The 18,543-nt window shown below is 41.4% G+C and overlaps 1 long non-coding RNA gene across 1 annotated transcript; it reads left to right on the top strand.

Annotated features, from left to right (window-relative positions):
• The first annotated feature begins 15,231 nt into the window (after nt 1-15,231).
• On the top strand, nt 15,232-15,988 carry LOC112843327 (uncharacterized). The gene is made up of 3 exons (XR_003215620.1): nt 15,232-15,381; nt 15,595-15,819; nt 15,922-15,988. It is a non-coding gene; the product is annotated as an uncharacterized LOC112843327 (long non-coding RNA).
• The last annotated feature ends 2,555 nt before the right edge of the window (nt 15,989-18,543 follow it).

Here is an 18,543-nt window from a genome sequence, read left to right as displayed (position 1 = left end):
TTATATATCGAGGCTCTTATTGATACACAATGTACCTTTATTTACCACATAGACTGTTATATGAAAGATGAACGTAGACACGTTGATGCCACCCACTGGTTTCCAGACTACACATTTTGAATCCTTAATATCAGTGTTTTGCCACAATGTTAGTCTTTTTTTTTAGCCAGAAGAGACCAGGTTAATACTAGAGGGAAGAGTACTACCTTTTCAGCTAACTCCAGCAAGATTGTTTAGTAAGCTGCATCCATATATGGGTACAATACACATCAAATGTGTATAGATTTTTACCTAGTTTTTGAAGGGAAAAGTTCTTAAGGGTACAAACACCACTGGATCTCTCAACACAGTGATTTTCATTAAAAATACAGATAAGTGGGTTTGTGGAAGGTACTAAGTTGGCCCGCCAAAAATGACTTCTGTACCTGAGATGGCCGCAATTCCACCTAATTGTGTTTTACGTATGCCAAAGGTGGAGAAGAGAACGTGTATGAAAATTTCAATTTGTGTCTTCACCTTCAGACTTGAGATAGAATGATCATACCTGTGTTTTACCAACTGATAAAGGGTCCCCTTCACCAAAGAAGTGAAAACTCAAAGGAAAGAAACATCTGGCATCTGTGTATAAAAAAATTGCATTTTCCCTAATATACAGTTTAATTATATTCTCACATTGCGTGAGTATTTATTTGCTGAGTGTGAGAGTCCAACAATGTGAGATCCACTTCAAAGAACATTTGACTAACACTGGTTCACAGCACCAAAAACAACAGCACTTAGCACTTACAGAAAAGTTCATAATATCCTCAGCAGCTTACCTCAGTATTACTGTTTTCAGACAGAAGTGAGCTTCACCGATTCATAACTTACGTAATTAGACGTGGACACCTATTGACAGCTGAGGTAAACAGAAGACTGGTAGCCAACACTCAGAAGGACAGCCATAGTTGTTTGGTTTATTGTTTATCCTACAGCAGCCACAGTAGGTAGTGCTAGGCAATTGAATTGGGAGGCAAAACAAAAGATTGAGTTAACTTGAATCTACTGACATCTAAATGTGAGATTTTACACACTGTAATATTAAGCTATAAAAACATTCACTTCTCTACACTTGATATAAATGGCAAAATTATGTATAGAGACCAAAAATGTTATATGCATGTTATATATTGTACTCGGCTTTAAACATTGTTTTACTGTGAAGTTGGGCAACACAGGTAATCTCTTCCAGTCATTATTAGATGTACACAAAATATCCAACTGCTGCAAAAAAGATGATTGCATCACTATGTGCCTACAATAGATAACAAAGACATTGGTCATTGTTGCAGATGGAAGCAGTTCATCTTCTAATACTATAGGTTGTGTAGGGGTCTGTTTCAAACTACATCTTTATTCTTTCCTAAATCCAACCAAACATCTGCAAATGTGTTCCCTCTCAGAACAGGAGATCAGGAGGAGACTGAAAGCGGTGAAACCCAGGAGACCTGCAGGCCCCGATCCCATCCCAGGGGCTGTGGTCAAAGCCTCGTTGAACCAACTGGCAGGAATCCTCACCACACTGTTCAACCTCTCCCTGATTCATGCCATGTTTCCCACTTGTCTAAAGACCTGCACCGTCATTCCCATTCCCAAAAAGATTGGAACAGACAGCCTCAATGACTGCAGACCTTTAGCCCTCAGGTCTGTACTCATGAAGTGTTATGAGCAGATAGTGTCTCAGCACATCAGAGAATCCCTACTTGCGTTCTCTTGACCCCTACCAGTTTGGTGACAGAGCAAATCAGTTCACAGAGCGCTGAGCCATCTGGAGAACAGGAAGGGTTATGTGAAGATGCTTTTCGTGGACTTCAGCTCAGCATTCAATACCATAATCCCACATATCCTTAAATCCACTAAAATTGGACCATCGTCAGATGGACCATCTTCAGATGATCCAATTTGGATCAGATCACAACTCCAACGCCCTGGTAAAGAAGAACCAGCAGCAGCTGCACTTCCTCCCTGTCCTAAGGAAGAATAACCTGCACCAGAAGCTGCTGCTGGTCTTCTACCGCTCCTCATTGGAGAGTGTGCAATCCTGGAGTTTGGTACTCATGGACCACAACTGCCTTCCGCCACTCCTGGCAGAAGGCAGTTCCAGTCGGACTACAAACAAACATTTTCCTCACACACCCCACTCCTGCCCACCCACCCGTCTGAACCATGGTCTGAGTATCGTGTCTTGATGCATGCTCAATCATCCAGGTAAGTACCCCAAAAGGTTGATACTGTTCATCTGGACGTTTTCTGTGGGAGAAACATTTCATCACTCATCCAAGTGACTTCTTCAGTCTCAGCTGACTGCAGCTTTCCAACCTTATAAACAGTACATTTGCACAATGACTGAAACTAGCACCACTGAATGAACAATGGGCTGTGAGCTCAGTTCTTTGATCATTAATATGCAAATTCTCATGATCAACAATTACTGATCAAAGACCATTGATTAAAGACCATTGATCAATGTTCTTTGATCAATGGTCATGAGTACCAGTAGTACCATTAACAGTGAGTTGGGGAATTGCTACAATCACAGCATTGCAAGATGTACCCTTAGACCCCCTCCTTGATTCAGAGATGGTCTTTTCCTTTTTCACGTAAATGCTAGTGACAGGTGACAAGGTGGCCCTGGGAACAGTGAGGGCCAAACTGTCTCAAGCCATCAGAACAGCAAAGCACGCCCACAGCGAATCCACAGCCACTTTCAGGACAGCGGTGACACGCAGTGCATGTGGCAGGGCATCCAGCCCATCATCAACTATGGGATGCCTGCCTGTGCCTCCCTACCAGATGCGATGAACAACTCCTCTGCACAGGATGTTATTGGTGACGGTGATGAAGACCCCAGGAACCAGACTCTATGCCTGGCTGATGTGAGAAAAACTCTTCGCAGAGTTAACCCATGGAAAGCTGCTGGTCCAGATGACATCCCTGGGAGAGTGCTCAGAGAATGTGCAGACCAGCTGACAGATGTCCTCACTGACATCTTCAACCTCTCCTTGAGCATTGCTGTCATCCCAACATCCCCAGTGTCCTGCCTCAATGACTACCAGCATTGAGGCACCCACGCCCATCATGATAAAATGCTTCGAGAGGCTTGTCATGAGGAACATTAAGACCCTGTTGCCACCCACACTGGACTCACCTCAGTTCGCCTATCGCCCCAACCGGTCAACAGATGACACCATCACAATCACCCTACATCTGGCTTTCACCCACCTGGACAATAAGGATACGTATATACGGATGCTGTTCATAGATTTCCACTTAGCATTCAACACAATCATTCCTCAGCACTGGAAAACTGAGCCTGCTGGGCCTGAACACCTTTCTCTGCATCTGGATCCTAGACTTTCTGACGGATAGGCCTCAGTCAGTCCAGATCGGCAACAGCATCTCCAACACCACCACACTGAGGACTGGAGCCCCTCAGGGCTGTGTGCTCAGCCCAATGCTGTTCACTCTGCTGACTCACTACTGTGCAGCAATGCACAGTTTGAACCAAATGATCAAGTTCACTTATGGCACGACTGCCATGGGTCTCCTCAGCAAGCAATGAAAGGAGGTGCAACAGCTAACAGACCCATTAGCTCTTGCACCTAACAACAACCTGTCTCTGACAAAACAAAAGAGATGATTGCCGACTTCAGGAGCACATGGAGAGATCACTGTTGTTACGTCCCCACATGAAAGCTAGGCGAAGAGGGTGGGGGACAGTAACAACTGGATCCGGATTGGAATGAATAGGATGCCAGGCAGAGGTGTTTAACACAAAATAAATCTTTATTATAATCAATTAACCCAATAATCATATGAACAGTAACAACAGAAAAAGACAGCTACGCTGCTCTTAGCAATAAAACCAGGAAGGCCAAACCAAGAAATGGAGGCCACTTCACTTAAGAAAAACCACTGCTCAGTTGAGAGTTACTCACAAAGAGCCACGCACGGTGGGGCTGGTCTCACACACACAGCAGTCCTTTTCCACACCTAGACCAGAATCACACACTGACCAGCACAGAGGAAATCCACCAGAAGCCTCTTTGTCTCCAGGGGCCACCGTATATATCCCTGTGTTATTGTAAATAAAAACTACTGTAGTTCAACTATTCTGCCTCCGCACTTCATCCTGCACTTGGGTCCAGTTCTTGTACAGGCCTCTGGCATAACCCTTTCAGAATGTAGCCTATTGGGTAGTGTAGTCCCGTATGCAGGGAGAATGTGTAGGACTGCCTCTTCCACTGTGTGTGTGTGAGCGCGAGGGAGGGAGAAAGTACGAGTAACTACCAACGAGAAACGGAAAATGAAAGCATGTAAATATAATAATAACCACTGCAGTCAAAAATAGTGGCTGATGAGCCCAGTTGGAAGTAAGCTGCTAAGACTTGAGTGTACACTGTGTTCGCCACCTCCGAAACAGTAAAGTTCAGTTGGAGCAGCCTTTTAACGCCTCCCTCTGTCTCTTGCTAGCAAAGTTGACCCAGACAGTAAAGCTAGTTACTGACTGTCACAGGAGAATATTGTATAATGTGATCAGCTATATGAAATGTATCTTTTTATTTTATCATTAAGCACATGTCTGTGTGACTTTTCACCTAATAACTTTTGACATGAACTCTTCTGTGATAAACAACTTACAGCTTCCTCTTTCTGTTTTGGAGCATACAGACTTAGAAAAGGGGAACCTCAGCTCTGAGTTCTGAGAATAACTCTGTTATCTTTGTACACACACACACACACACACACACACACACACAGAAACATCTTGTATAAATAAAGGACGCAGACAGTCATGAGGCGCAGATCCTGTGTTTCATGGCTGCCCTCGTGAGTTAAAGAAAATCTGCAGTGTTTGTGTGTTTTCTAACTCAGGTGTCTCAGCTGAAGAATGGCAGGGTGATTTAAAGAAATCCCCTGTCATTTAAATTGGTCCTTCGAGCCTAGCGATGGAAACAACAGACACGTTTCTGTGACTCCAATAAGGTCTGATTGCTGCATCCTGACGTCGTGGAAAAGCCAGAACCGAAGTCTGTCGACAGCCCTCTCCAGGTAGAGGTGAGAGTCCTGGGCGTAAATTCGCATCCAGGGCGGTCCTGGTCCACGACGCTGGGATCCAGAAGACCTGAACGACCAGCAAAAGACGACTGAGGGTGAGAAAACACTTTTTAGGTCTAACCCGCCGCAAGGGTCTAAGTAGGTCTAGCCCGCCGCAAGGGTCTAAGTAGGTCTAACCCGCCGCAAGGGTTTGAAGAAAGAAACACGTGAAATTGGTTGAGTTTGCCGGAAGGAACTAAGTTTAGACTGGTTTCAGAAGTAGCCGAAATTACTTCGTGACAAATTAGCGCGCCAATGTCTATCTGTGTGTATGTATATGTGTTTTGGAAGTAAGTTGATTTTACAGCACAATAAGTTGCTGAACTACTTCCATTGTTTTATTGTTTTCTTTGTGTATCCTGCAAAAAGCCAAAGTACTGGTGACAAAGGGGAAAGGTTGAGGTTTGTCTCATAAAACTGACACCGCTCCAGGAATAGCCCGGAGTAGAAGGGCGTGTCAGCAACCACCCCCGAGTCTACTACCAGAGAAAGCTTTGCAGTTCTGTGATAATGGGGAATCAGCCCACCAAAACTCACTGCTGACAAGCAGTGGTTAGAAAAGAAATGTCCAGGCGCCGGACAAATTAGTGCTTGTAGATGGAGAAAGCCTGAGAAAAGAAAACGTCCCACTATACATTCACCCATATCAGGAAGAACATAATAATCCCTCATCAAGTAAAAGATTAGAGATCAAAGTTTAAAAAGGGCTTGATACAGACCCAACTGAATACACATAAATACAAGAGGAATGCATAGTGGAATAAACAAAAGGTTAAATTAAATTAGAGCTTATTTATTCAAACTAATAATAGGAAGGATAACAACCTGTAAATTGGTATTAACAAATGAAACAAAATTGGGTAGATAACCATGCCCAGAATGAATAGAATGAATGAAAGCAGATAATTCACACAAAACATATTAAATAAATTAGAGAAATGCATAAGGTTTATTAAGGCTGTGTCATTGTTCAGCCAAGGAAAAGGTAAATGTCTCCAGCTTGGGAGGGGGTGAAGCTGCAGATCACACAGGCCCATGATGGATACACAATGAAATATGAAATAATAAACTATTGTATATTAGTAGTAAAGTAGTGTATTGTAATATACTATTGCTGTTATAAAAAAGGAAAAACAAAACAATGATAACATTAATAATGACATACTATTAATAAGAAGAGGCACCTCAGTCAGTTATGATGTGAGGTGGATAATTGTTAAAAGTAGTCTGATTCAAGCTTAAGGTTTGCTCAAACTGAGTACAATGATATATGAGATGAAGAAAATAAGGAAAATAACTAAACTAATCAAGTGCATAGAGACACTTGACCTGGTTGTAAACCTGTCATCCTAGATGAGACTTTGTTGAGATGAAGAGCAAACCTACACTAACAACTAATAAGCTAAACCCTGTATACAACAGCTAAAGGTACAGGTTTGAAAAGCTGAATAAAATGAATTAAATATGTGGACACTACCAAGCTGATGAGCAAGTTACACATTTTTTATTTTTATTTGTTTTTTAGAGCAGAAGATGCATATTAAAAGCTCACACATGCAGCTGTTTGTGAGCTCAGTTTTTTCCTCACACTTCTGCTTTGTTTCTGGCAGCAGCTTTTTCTTTTTCTTTTTGTGTCCTGACTCATGTGTGTAAAGCCTTCATGACATCGGCAATTTGTTTTTTGTTTTTGTTTGTTTGTTTGAAAAACAAATTTGTGATCATACTTGTGGATCACAGTGACACATAATGATTAGGCATATGATTTATTAATGCCTAGTTTTAGAGCTGTGAGCTGTAAGGAATGCAAAGTTTTTTCCTAACTTAAAAGTTTGAAATATGTAAGATGTGTGAGTTCTTTGAAAAAAGGAATTGTCTAAAATGCCTTAAGTCAAAATGTAGTGTTGCATCTACAAAGAAGAAAGCAGAAGAAGCATTCAGTAACTTGAAACTGGCATTACTGACAAATACAGTTTTGGCTTTGCCTGATTATGACAAGCCTTTCTACTTACATGTAGATGGAGGTGCAGGCCTGTGCAGATGCAGCAGAGGCAGTAAAAAAAAGGTCAGCTGACATTGTTTTAGGGCACAATTTAATCATCAAAGTACCCCACGCAGTGAAAGTTGACAAAGAGTTCGATTAGTCTGCAGAAACAGGAAATATGTGTGCCTGTGGTGTGTCTGTGACAGGAAATCGTGTGTGTAACAGGAACTACATGCCCATAAAAGGAGCTGACTGTGTCAAGGAAGCAGACAGAGTTGTAGAAGCGAAACCGTTGACATCCTTACACATGCAGGCCAAGATATAAATATATACGCTGACAGACAGTATGTTTTTTCACCTGTGCAACACTTTGAGATCTTCTAAAGACACTATTAGAAGTAATTACATTGCCAAAACAGTTAGCATTATGTAAATGTGCTGCACATCAGAAAGATGAATCAGAAATAATTAAAGGCAATAACTTTGCAGATCAAGCAGCAAAGTTGGCCGCACAACAAACTGTAGACACATTAATGTCTGCATCCTCTATGCAAATACCACTTGATGTACTTAAAGAGGAACACAAGCTGCACCAACCACAGAACAAAAGAAATGGTTAAAGTGTGGAGCACGACTAGAAAATGATTTGATGACTTGTAAAGGTAAACCAATACTCCCCAAGTCCCTACACAGAACAGCAGCATTAGTGACCCATGGGGTTACCCATGTGTCATCGGCAGGGAAGATACAGATGATTTACGGATGATACTGATGATACACACTTTTATACTCTAAATTTTGAAACTCACAAGGCAAAAAGAGGACATTTCCCCACACCACCTCATCCATTTCACACCATTCACATGGACTTTATTGAATTAAGTGAAAGTCAAGGCTCAAGATACGCTCTAGTGATTATAGACGTATTCTCAAAATGGCCAGAGATTTATCCAGTGTAAAAAGCAGATGCAATCTCAGCTGCAAAAAGTGAACCCTTAGAAAAATCCGTCAGAGAAACAACTCTGGCAGAATGGATGGCAAAACTACTAGAAAATAAGGATATTGTTTTGAACAATAAACTGCCGTAAGACTCTTCTCCAGTCTCTTGCAGGTTGAAACCAGGCGAAAGGGGTGTTCAAGAGGAAAAATTGGCCAATACCAAGTGTTATTGACAACACCCACAGCCTGTAAAATTGCAGAGAGACCCTCCTGGATTCATCAGAGCCACTGCAAGAAAGTAGAGCTTGAAGCCCAGACCACTAGAGATCCACAAGTGTAAGGGGAGTTTCCCCCGGGTGTCAGTAAAGTCCGGTGGTGAGGGAGGAGTGCTGAATGAGCTCAGCTCGCACTCTCATTCTCTCCAGCCACTGACCAACTTTAGGCTCACTGATACATTTGGGTGTGACCAACCTCAAGCATGAAGTGTTCTCAGGTGGTAACTGGCGTCTCACTACTGGCAACGTCTCTGTTCATCACGCTATCAACCCAGGAAGAAGGAAGACAACAATACACGAGCCAAGAAAAGAGATGGACAATGCCTGATACAGATACGTGTTTAACAAAACCACAGAGAAAGACTGTTATGTCTGCTCGCACATGCCGAGCATATTAACACAACCATGTACGGGAAACACCCTGGAACAAGTGCACTAATTTTGACCTCCGACCACATCTTCAGAATGACTTTTGTAAAGTACACAACATCATCATCGTCACCCAGGAAGAAACGCTCAACTTCAACACTCAGACCACATGAATCAATTTGGGAAACCGACATACCTGAAGAATTCAAACTCTGGACAACTGGACAAAAGGTACTCAACCCACCCTTCCTGTGGGCAGGAGTTGGAAAACATGCTCTCAGAAGTGAGATACTGGACTATAGATTCGGCTTGTTTCTCAAAGCATCCTGGAAGGTCAACGAGGGACAAAACCAAGAAATAGAAGCTCTCAGAATTGCTGTAATGCAACATCGTGTAGCACTGCACATGATCCTGGCTGAGAAAGGAGGATTGTGTGTCTTATTCAACACCACATGCTGCACTTACATACCAGATAATGTACATTCTTCAGACATGACTTCAGATGCTATAGAGACTGTTGATTGTCATTGGACTTTTCCTGATTTTATTTTGTTTCTTTATTTGACTTATTCCTTGTTTAAAAGCTGTAATTTCACAGATGATAAGTTTATTATTCACAGCATAGGCAGATGTACTGAAATCAATGAAGATCATGAAGACTTCTTTTCCTATTTGTTAGATAAAGATGAAGTGTAACTAATGATGTAGTAACTGAGAATGTGAAAGACAAGTAGTTACTCACTGATGAATTGTACATTTCATTTCGTGATCAAAAGGAGGGAATGTCAAAGGAGAATATTGTATAATGTGATCAGCTACATGAAATGTATTCTTTTATTGATCATTAAGCACATGTCTACGTGACTTTTCACCTAATAACTTTTGACATGAACTCTTCTGTGATAAACAACTTACAGCTTCCTCTTTCTGTTTTGGAACATACAGACTTAGAAAAGGGGAACCTCAGCTCTGAGTTCTGAGAATAACTCTGTTATCTTTGTACACACACACACACACAGAAACATCTTGTATAAATAAAGTACGCAGACAGTCATGAGACGCAGATCCTACGGATCGTCTACGGATCGTCTCCTGCTATCCACCACAGACCAACTGCCCCGACGGCGAGAAGGAAGCATTTTGGCTCAACCTCGACGACTACCTACAGTCAATTGGCCCTGAAGAACACCTGGCAATAGGCAGTGGCCTAAATGGACACGTTGGCCAGGAGAGAGACGGATATTAGCGATTTCATGGTGGCCAAAGATTCGGGACCCGAAACGAGGAAGGATGCTGTGTTCTGAACTGCGCAGAGGCACACGATCTCGCCGTGGCCAACACTTTCTTCAGAAAAAGGCCAGCGCATCTCATTACGTATTCTAGTGGTGGCAGGGACACCCAAATCGACTACTGGCTAATCCGAAGACCCCACCTGAACCTCGTCACCAACATGAAGGTCATCCCGTCAACCTCAGCCCTCATCGGCTACTCATGAAGGACCTACAACTCAACCTTGATCAGCAACGACGACCACCGATCACTTCAGTAAAGAAGATTAAATGGTGGTGCCTTCACGAGTGCAAAAGCCAGCTAGAGGACGCACTTGGGCACTTCAGCATGGACCCCAATGGACCAGTAGACACCATCTGTGATAGCATCACTAGTCAGATACACAGCGCGGCAGGGAAATGCGGATGCTGCGATGGTGTCTGGACCTGACACGATGGGACCACATCATTAACATCGACATCCGATAGCGGCTGGGCATTCATGGAGAAGATGCAAGGGCTGCGACTGTGATGGTATGGGCACATGGTCAGATCTGACGAAAACTCGGTGGCAAGAACACCACTGCGACTCAGCCCCCAAGGCTGGCGGCCAAGGGGCAGACCAAAAAGGTGATGGATGGACCGAATTAAAGATGACGTGAAGAAGATCAGCGCCAACATGAACGAAACCCTTGATCGTGCTGAATGGAGGTGGCTCTGCAGAAAAGCGGACCCCGCAGAGCGGGATTAGTGCTAGGAGGAAGAAGAAGTTCTTATTTTCTTCAATCAGTGATTAATAGTAAGATGTTCTGGCTTTGCGGAGGGCTTTCTTAAAAAGCAGCAAACTATTTCTCCAGGCTAAATGATGATCTTTTAAATTTGTGACACGCCATTTCCTCTCCAGCATACAAGTTATCTGTTTTAGGCTACGTGTTTGAGAATTTTACGAGGGAGTCAAGTACTTCTGATTTGCTCTTTTTTACCGGCGCTACAGTATCCAGAGTCGTACGTAGTGAGGAGGTAAAATTATTAACAAGATGATCGATCTCTGTTGGAGTAGTGTTCAGGTAGCTGCTCTGCTCTGTGTTGGTACAAGATGATGATGAAGATGATAGCAGTGGGTGGATTATATTCTTAGAGCAGCAGTAGTGTCACTTTTAAAAACACAAGCAGTTACATGTCCTCTAAATATGTGTGTATGTGTTTCTTCACTTTAACAGCTTGACCCAGTCCTGAAGGAGCGCTGCTTCATCAGGTTTAGTAGTGGGTAGCAAAGGGCATCATCATTAGATTAGTCTGTGATCACTCTCCTTAAATAATTATCCTGCTGTCCAGGCTCCTGCAGCATGCAGACTTAATTGATTTAATGGAGTGTGCTTTCTCTCGCTCTCTCTCCCTGTCTGTCTCACTTCTCTTTTTTCTGCTTCAAGTTCATTTCCTCCCATCAGAGTTTAAGATTTAATTACAGAGTCATTGAGCTTAAAAAGCCCTGCTTTCCAAAACGAAAGCTTTAGACTTTGTTTTCCTTGTACTATCACAGTCACATCCACTGGGTTTTTTATTCTCGGCTGCATGAAAGTACATGTTAACATGTCAAGGACACGTGTTACTCCTGTCCCTTGCTCTCTCGCTCTCTGTTCCCTGGGTTTTGTCAGTCTGCGTCCCAGTGTGTGTGTGTGTGTGTTCCCCGTACTTCCTTTTTTACTTTGATAGTCTCCTGTTGGTGTGTATCTTGTTCTGTTTTGCTTCTAACCTGTCTTGCTCTGTTTGATTATTTGCCAGCCTTGTTTCCAAGGTGTTTCCTCTTTGCCCTGTTTCCCTTTCATATTTAGTGTCTGGGTCTTCCTCTGTTCGGCGTCGTGTTCTCCCTCATTCCTCACTGTGTGTTCTGCCTGTACCCTAGTTTCCAGTTTCCCCCAATATGTATTCATCCGACAATAAAGCTGTGTTTTCTTCCTTCTGATGTTCCCTAAATAACATCATCTGTTCTTTAATCACTTTTCACACAGGGCCATGTAGGTTTGGATTTCCCCCCATAATAATAAACACGTTCATTAAGAAACTGCATTTTGTGTTGACTTGTGTTGTCTTTGTCTAATATTTTAATTTGTTTAATGATGAAAATAGAAAATCGATACTCATCAGTACTCTTGCTACAGCAAGATCAACTGAAGGCTTTTCAAGGAGTTCCAGACATGCAGAATGCATCTGTCTGCACAAGTGCACCTCCTTCTTGTCAATGAACAATGTGCAGTAATAACATATTTAAAAAAGTGGTTAATAAAAGCACTTGTGCTGATAAAGACAGGGAATCATCAAATTTGTGCTTTAAGGACTGAATATGTGGAAGGTGAAGAGAATTATTTTTTTTTCTCACTTGTGCTATTCTTTCACTTATTTAATGATGACTTGTACATCCCCTTGACATTTCTAAGTTTTATTTGAATAAGTACACATTCAGCTACAGTAACCTTTGGATTGGCCTGTTTGTATGCAAGGCCCTCACAAAAGTCCGCACTCTTCCAGCCTGCTGTCAGATGCGACTGTCTTTCTTATATTGATTTGGCTTTTTTTAAGACATGATTTGGACACGACCAGCAGAAACAGACGATGTGCTGTGGTATCACCATCCATGAATATCATATAGCTGTAAACTAATGTTCAACCTTACTGCTGGTTAATGAGCCATTAAGAGACAATCAGTGCCATTTGCCCACCTCTCGGCATCAAAGGTGAATCATAAGCATACTGCTGCTAGGCAGTTTGCACTCAGTGCTACGACTAACTCAGCTTTTAATGGACATGATGTCAGTGGTTCTCTGGAAACTATACTCCACACAGACCATCAGCCGTGATTTCACCAGCTGGTGTAATTAAATGTACAGCATAAGCAAAAACAAGCCTACACATACTGAACGGGCACTTGATTAGCTTGATGAGATAATGAGGCCACAGTGCGAATGTGGAAATCATAGAGACAGGTTTGGGCATATTCAGCCCTGCAGGGCGCATGCTTGCTAACATAGCATGCTAATTGGCTGGGGCAACAGAATACACAGAGCTAAATGCAGCCCAAGGGAATAAACTGAGACAAGCTTGGCAGAGTTGGACACATAAAAAGAGGGAGCAGTAACCTCTGTGCCAATCCCTTTATCACTAAGGACAAAATGGCTGCTAGTAGGCAGTGCTTAATTTGAAAATTAATGGGCCACTACTTTTTCAACTACTTAAAACACTTTGCAGCCCCATTGTGGTTACTTGCCTTCTCCCCTAACCAGATTTAACAGTGAGACCTTTGCATACATTCCAGTAAATGCATGGGTAATTGGATTAAATACTCCAGCGTCCTTGCTGCTGGTCAGACAAGAAGGTGCCCGAGGAAATCAGGTTGAACACCTCATCATATATCCCTGACATGCGAGACAAATTTGAGATTAAAATATAGATTGTAAGGTCTTTGTAAAAGTCATGTCTAGTCAATTGTGTTTTCTTCTGACTGTGATGACTTCCTCGCTTTGTTTTAACAATATGGTTCATCAGCCTCACTGCAGCTGTGGAAATGAAAAAGCTAATAAAATAGCTTCAAACTAACTTTATTTCTAAATAAGATTGCTAACTAATGTTAGTCAGCTACTGCTGCTAATTACTTTAACATTAGCCCCTGTTTGATGTTGTGTCTAATTTGTTAATAGTGAGCTAAAGTGATTAATAAAATATAAAACCACTACTGGGAGCAGTTAAATTTCAGTTCCACTCTTATTCCAAATATGACGCTTTTCTGAATGTTGACATGAGTCATATACAGGCTGGTATATGGGACCTCTGGAGAAAGCAAAAACGAACCAGTCAACCAACCATGTCCCCCTGCCTTCCACAGTTTCCTCAACATTAGGACACTAACAATATAAATAGGCCAGACTACAGCAAACCATTTCATGATTTTCTGGTGCTTATCTTTCGGTTTCAGTTCCTTTAGTTGTTTTTATAAAGCATCACTTCACACCAACAATTATCTCAAGGTGGTTTATACTAAAAGGTACAGGCCCTGCATTAGAGGGACAACAGTGATCAGAAAAAGCCTTGTGAGCAAGGTGTTGGTGACAGTGGGGAGGAAGAACTGCCTTTTTAAAACAGCAGAAAAAGGAGAAACATAAGAAGGAAAGGAGGTCTCACAGCAGCATAATTGAGGTACGGTTTAGGTTCACAGTTATTTCAATTTTAAAGTTAAATTTTTTTTATATGCCATATCAAAACAATCGTTGGTTCAAGGTGCTTAAGCATTAAGAGCAAAACAACATTATTTCCCTTACTAAAATGCACATTAATTTAGTAATAATGTATCTTTAATATTTAACATAATCTTAGCTAGCCACTTGCATAAAAGAGAAATGCCCCACAAGTATTGCTACAATTTATCTTAATACCTCTGAATTTGTATCACACATTTATGTTTTATCCTAAATTGGACACAATTATGAATTGTAGAATAGTTTTGGATTTGGGTTGTTACACTCAGACACTAACAGACTTAAACAGGGAGAGGCCCCTTTGTTAAGCTGACACAAATTTTCACTTTGTGTCAGCTCAGAGACGAATTAAATTTTACTTAGAAATCCTAAAGAAGAAGGACAAAGGGGCTTGGATTACTCTCGAGCAGAGAAAAAGAAGTAAAAACAGTATAAGTGCTGAGCACTGCTTTTCTCTCTTACTAAATCATAAATTCTTTTTCAGACCTTTTATCAACCTCATGACATTTCCACTGAGGCCAAGGAAAAGAGACTGGGAATAGAAAAAGGGAAGTATTTTTTTTATTATCATTTGACCTTACCCTGGTATGCTAGTGAATGAGTCAACAGACAATGGCTAAAGCAAATGGAAAGTGGTCCTTATCATCAGCGTTGCTTCTCAAAAAGAAACCATTCTCAATTACAAAGAAAACAAATACAAAACAAAAATCATCAGTGAAGCAAACAAAACGTCAGCGTTATCAAACTAGCTGTCATGGTCTGAGTTAGTCATGGTAACTTTCCAGAGCATCAGCTCTCCTCCTATGGGTGGAGCCCTCTTTGCTCCTCCCTGGGTTCCCACCTGATGGCAGTTACACTGGCAGTATTTATGACCAACGCTCATAAACTAGTCTTCGCCAGATTATCTGCTAACCTATGTTAGTTCACGGCCTCATGTTGCTCTTGTTGATCATTTCATAATGTGTATGCTTAACCTTGTTCTCCTGTCTCGTAGTCAGTACCTGGAACTCACCACTCAAGCTTCGCTGTACTTGCGCTTCTGGATTTTTCTTGCTGCAGTTTCCGAGCCCCAGCAGATGCCAGTGTTCCTCAATGGATCCTCTCCGGAACTGTAGTCTTTTTCCGGCCACCCGGGGGGCTGCAGCCACCTGTTCACTCATAAAAAGGTATTTCTGTTGGGAGACCATAGACAAAGATGTCAAAGAGTATGTAGCTGCTTGTCCCGTCTGTGCCCACAATAAGTCAAACACACAACGCCCAGCCGGTCTATTACAGCCTCTCACCATATCCCATCGCCCCTCGTCACACATCTCTTTGGATTTTGTCACTGGCTTGCCCGTTCCCCCTGATAAGACCACCTTATTCACCGTAATTGATAGGTTCTCCAAAGCAGCACATTTCATTGCTCTGGACAAACTCCCCACAGCCACTGAGACAGCCACCTGAATGAACCTGGATGAGACAGTTACCTGCCAGCTTCTTCTGCAGCACTTCCTAACCAAACCATCACTGCCTGCTCAACCTCTGATGGCTCCTTGTCTCTTGTGAGCACAGACCAGTGGCAAACATAGCCAGCCCGTGACTGGATAAACCTGGAATGTCAAGTAAGTATCCTGGCTCTGTTCACTCCTCTCACTTATGGAAAGAGTCTTCCAAAAACCTCTGGAAAACTGTCTGCAGACTAACAATTCTGTCTCCTTCTCCAGACCATGCCTTCCTGTGCTCCCCCATACCCACTTGCTGTCTTACTGTCTGTTTGTAAATAAAGACCAGTTAACATTATTCTACTCTCCCTGCTGTTCTTGTTTTATTCTAGCACTTGAGTCCACTCGTGTCCTGGTAGCAGGATAAAAATATAAATTTATTATCATCAGGTTGTTCTTCTGTTGATCCAAATTGCTGCAGTGAGTACTAACAGGACTAGAACAAGCACATATATCCATACTCAACTGTTTTCATTTGCTCCCTTTAAATTAAATTCTTTTAAAACTAGAATTGAATTGAAAATCCTTCTCCTCACATACAAGGTCGTGACCACATCCGTGCATCCATCAATCCATAGAAAGTTTGGTACACAACAGCCAGGGAGATCTCAGTATTCAGACGTCATCATTAATTCATTATGTATGCATATTTCACTGTTTAACAAATGAGTCTATGTAGCTAGTTTACACCTTCTATGAGGTCAGTAGGATATATTAAAATAATCCAGCAACTTCTCCCACCCTCTTTGAAGTGATTCACACTAGAAACTGAATGTTATTGTTTTATTAGACCCACAAAGGAGGGGGGTGGCTCTGAACCTGAACTTGAGACTGCAATTTAAATATTTCTATTTTGGTTACGTTTGCTCAGCTAACATACCCATATCCTTTCAACTTCAAGTTGTATTATTGTAATATGCGGGTAACAATGGCTCTTCACTACTAGCAATTAAATGATTCGACAATATAATGAGGGTCCATACCAGCTGACTATATTTGCACCTAGATCTAAATCTAACACTAATTTTGGCTATATGGGTAACAATTAACCAATCCTTCTAACTCATCTCTGTCTGAATTACTGTTTGGTGTTGTGTTGAGTCTATAGTACTTTTACTAATTACTAAATAATTTAATAGGACGATGAGTTCTTTCATTTTTATTGAATGAAGGTATCCTCAGTTATGCACTGTCGCGAAATCGATCAATGTAGAGCAGTGAAACAAACCACGGAGGCCCCAGAAAAGTGCAATCAAACGGTGAGTTTATTAATACAGAACAAAAAATTACAGCATGAGTCTTCTCTCTCTCTCTGCTAAAAATACACGTGGAGAACACTTTTAAAGCAATGGGGTATCCGCCCCCCCATGGCGTCAAATACAGGTCAAAAATACATTATGTACAGTCATTGTTTACAGACAAGGGTACATCTTGTACATCTCTAATAACTATAAACAGACATGTAACTTCTCTTTTCTATAACACTTTCCATGCAAAATTCATAGTCTTAAGCCTTCAGGGTGTCTGTGTATGCAAGACATTAGGATATTTCTGACTTGGCATGATGTGTAACTGTTTGAACAGGGTTTTCAGATGGCAGACCTTAAGAACAACTGTAACAATAACAGGCTGATCATGCCTACATTTTATTATTTAAAAAAGTTCCCATTTCTTGTGATTCCGAATATCCTGCTGTGGTAAAAGCTGGCAAATTGGGTGCCTGCAGGTGTAATTACATGCTCTGGCAAGCAGATACAGGAAATGGGAAATTACCTAGCATTTGCCTCTTTCAGAGAATTTGTCATTTTTCTCAGAACATTCAGCGGGGATCTGAAGTTGGAGTCCACTGAAAAACTACATTTTAAAAAAAGAAAAAAAGGAAATGTTCAAGGCTCTATTCATATCAGGTCAAATGTATTTCTGAATAAATCTCAACTCAAGGCCTGACCATGGAGCTTTAACAGATTATTCAGCAGCAGAGGTTGGAAGCAGAACACACACTTTGATAGATTCCTCAAATGCTTTTCTTTATGCCTCATAAAGAAATAATTTAAAAGAGTAAGAGAAAAACTCAAGAATATTCATATGGCAAACTTGAGACAATCAAGGAACTACAACCGCGTCACCCAAAAATTATGAGTGGGTGAGTCATGCTTTGTGATCTTTGGCTGTTGTCTTATTTAATAGCATAATCTGCATCAATAAAGCCAGTCAGTTTGTGACATGATCCTACCCCCTCATAAATTGAAGAATCAATTAAAAAACAGCTCATGATTAAAGCTAATATTCTGCAATTTTAACTCAGAATGGGGTGCCTGCTTGTTTGGTTTGATTTCAACTCTACTCCTTCATCTTTTCTGTGCCTTGATGCCATTATTGTGTTCCTGTGTAATTCTTTCTTTTCCTTTCATTTTAAAAAAAACCCTCCCAAATAACTCTGGTGGGTAACTGGTGTAAGTCCTTTAAGTTCTTTTAAAAAAACTGGAGTTGGTTGTGTGTGATTTCCACAAAATTCAGTTTGCACTATATTGTTCTTTGAAAAAGGTATGGTTTATTTTTGGGTGGAGCAAAATCTCAGTGTGCAAAAAAAATCAAATCAAATCAACTCAAATCAAATGAAATGAAATAATGCAGTAACCACCCAAGTACGAGTACTACAATAACCTCAGTTTGATCTGAATTAAGAAGCAGAAAGTTAGCGGCCATCCAGGTCTTTATGTCTTTAAGACATTCCTGCAGTTTAACTAATTGGTCTGTGATACCTGGTTTCATGGACAGATAGAGCTGCGTGTCATCTGCATAGCAGTGAAAATTTATGCTATGTCTTCTAATGATGCTGCCTAA

This window comes from Oreochromis niloticus, linkage group LG20 (genome assembly GCF_001858045.2).
Source record: "Oreochromis niloticus isolate F11D_XX linkage group LG20, O_niloticus_UMD_NMBU, whole genome shotgun sequence".
Lineage (NCBI taxonomy): Eukaryota > Metazoa > Chordata > Actinopteri > Cichliformes > Cichlidae > Oreochromis > Oreochromis niloticus.
This window is presented reverse-complemented; position numbering and strand designations above follow the sequence as displayed.